Here is a 3,262-nt window from a genome sequence, read left to right as displayed (position 1 = left end):
ATGGCCTCATCTTCACACCTACACTACCAAGAAGTTGAGTTTCTTACATCAGCAAACCATATTTGTCATAAGATTTGGATGTAGAAAATCTAAATGTTCAAACACCCCAAGTCCTATGCTGATCTTCTTTCTGAAAATGTCTGTACCAAAAAGCCACAGAAGCACTGACAAAGGAAACATTCTGAAATCTTTGCCTCCATACAAAAGACTTGCCCCCAGTACATGAATCATGCATATAACACATTCAGGCTCTGATGTCAATCCAGAGTCAGACTGTTCCTTAAAGATTACCTTCAACATGATTATTCTCCCCGGTATACAGTTTTAGGGTCCTGGAATGCATATTCTCCAAAGGCGTCATGATATATTCCAAAGAATGTATCAAATAGGTGCCTGATGTCTTTCACGAGATCGACTAAAATTTTTGGAATGTCCAAAAGGTAATATAATACATGACCACCAATTTATAACATAACTTGGCTCTGAAAAACCAAAAAGCCCAAGCTCTCTGTATTCCAAGAAAGATTTCATTAAAAATTGATTACAACTCTTCTTCCCACCTCAAGGATATGTTACCATCCTGGACCTCACCAGTTTTATCATACAAAATGAGGCACTTAGTTCTCAGGCTGTCCATAGTTGAAATAGCCATCATTTTTATGCAAGAAATATTCATGCTTTGAAGGAGATGAGATTAGATTATTTTAGACTGGACGCCAATGTTCTCTTGTTTGTTGTAGACCCTTTCTGAATTTCTCCAAACCAGAAACCACATCTACTTTGCTAACTGTCTAAAATCTGGGAATAAAAGCCTGTATTTTATAAGACTGCAGACAATTCCTAAAATGCTATGCTTTATAACAGGAAGATGTGAATTACTTAGTAGTCCTCTGTGATGTTCTGCTACAACAACCTAGTCCATGGTGCAATGTCAAATCTCATTTTTTCCAGTAAATATAGATTTTATCGCCAGTATTTGCCACTCTCCAGATATCCTCCAAGTACTTAAGTAATTGACAGTCCACTGAAGGAGAATGAGAGAGAAACTTCTAAGCTGCCCACTATTTCCAATCGTTCAAAGGTTTGTGCCCTGAGGTAGTCATTCCTTCACACCTCCTGACTGCACATGGGTTCAGAGGAACCTCCTAAAACTGCTTGCTTGAGCATCAACAGGGAAGCTCTAGGGCTGAAGGTGAAGGGTACATGACGGGGGTGTGGCAAAAGGCTTTGGTCTGTGCCCACGTACGTGGTTTGGAGTCCACATGAAGCTGATCATCATAAGGGCTTCTGAAACTACAAAAGATGGTCAAAGGGTTCAGAGGTAAATGAGGACAAAAAGATTTAAAATAAAGGGCAAGTAATGTTTGTTAAAACAAATGAGTTTCATCATGTGAGACACCCATGCCTTAGCCTATTTCACTCACAAATACTTCTGGAGAATGAAACCCATCTGGACACTTGTCAATCAGTATTAATGGGAACCACTCCACACCTCTATGACTCTCCCAGGAGTGTGGCTCTTAATCTTTTCCTGCATTATCTGAAGGTATGTGTGTGCATGCAAGAGGATATACAAAGTCGTACCATCAAAGGTTACAACTATTTAAAGCACTCTGGGCTGGGAGCCAAACAAAAGCTGTGGGTCAGAAAAAAAATGCAGCAGTAATCATACCATGACTGTTCAGCAGAAGGAAGCTGAATTGAAGCATGGCAAACCATTTCCAATGCTTACCTTGCCTAACCCCCATCCGCTGTTCCCCATCCTTGCTCTCTCCCTTCAGCTCTGTGGTTGCCCTCTTGAAGACGCTTCCCTGATGCTTATCTTCCTAACAATCACCCATCTATTCCACCAAATTCTTAGAACATTCTTCTGTATTGATTTATCATTCCCATGCCTAATTCTGTCATGTCCCCTCCCCACTCTTCTATACCCAGTTTGCTCTGAATTGTCAATATTAACCAGCTAAAGACGGAGTGCAGAAAGCCTCTGTAAAATGAGCCAGGATAGTATTTGCATGACTGGATGCATTTGTTGTTTTATCTGCCACTACAAATAAAGGTACAAATGCTAGAGCAGTCATATGTAGCTATTTGTGATCAAATGTGAGTGGTATAATCGCTCATGTGTGTGCTGTGGTGTCTTTCCAAGATCTCTCTCTTAGGACTCTTTGGATAGTTAGCATGACTTCTGCATATTTCCTTTGAATGGAATATTTAAATAGAGTAAATATGGCCATTCTTTTCTTCTACTTAGTGCTGGCAGAACAAATAAGACCCTCCAAATTTATATGCCCAATTACTTTTAGGTTAACAAGCTCTGAAGTGCTGTGGAAATGCTCCCCTAGAGTTTCATTGTGGGTTAATGGAGAATCATCCAGACTTTCTTCAGGACAATTAGAACAATAAACACCAGGCAGTTCCATCAATTAGACATTTCACCAGGACCATCACTCAAGTGGATAAGTAATTCAGACCATTCCCCAAGGAAATGTAGCCTCAATGATCTCTGCTCTTTGCCAAAACCTGGGTGAGAGACAGTTAAGAATTACCCTTTCACCAATACAAGGTGTGGCCTGTGGGGGAGGCTCCTACAAGGCTTATCTTGGGGAGGTTGCGTAAGGCCCAGGAACAGGGCCCAATGAGGTCAGTAGGGATCCCTACTCTTCCTTTTCATAGACAAAGAAAGTCGTAATCAACATACAATTTTTTCTGGATGGGAAGAGAATACAGTAAAACCTCACTATTTTAGACTATGTGTGGGTAGACGTATGTGAATGTGTGGGGACAGGTGTAGAGATTCCAGTGTGAGCATGTAAATAAATCCCCAGCAGAACAAAACCGGTGGATTTTAGAAAGCTTTCAAGGCACTTTTGTAGCTTTCAATATAGACAATGAATGGTAAAGAAGAGACAAATTGTTTTCTGAGGTCTTTAGACATCTTATTTTTCATACATACATAAGGATGATAGAGAATCGTATGTCAATTAATTGTTTATAAATGGTACTTCTCAAAGACTAGAGGGATTTTGAAAACAATTATTTCTTTTAGGTATTTTAAATATCTTTCCAGCATATTTATTTATACAATGAATAATTTAGAAAACCCTCTCTCTCCTGCTAGCATAAAGATAAAATTCAGTCCAATTCTAACAAAAATTATCACAAATTTTTATTTGATGCTATCTGGTATACTCTGCTATTGGATGGTTCATACTTTGCAAGCTTAGTTACTGTTATAAACAGCTTCTTCCACAGTGATGGA

The sequence above is a fragment of the Lontra canadensis genome, unplaced genomic scaffold, assembly GCF_010015895.1.
Source record: "Lontra canadensis isolate GAN:19392208 unplaced genomic scaffold, GSC_riverotter_1.0 scaffold102, whole genome shotgun sequence".
Taxonomy (NCBI): domain Eukaryota; kingdom Metazoa; phylum Chordata; class Mammalia; order Carnivora; family Mustelidae; genus Lontra; species Lontra canadensis.
The sequence above is the reverse complement of the archived record's forward strand: the minus strand, read 5'-3'. Positions refer to the sequence as shown.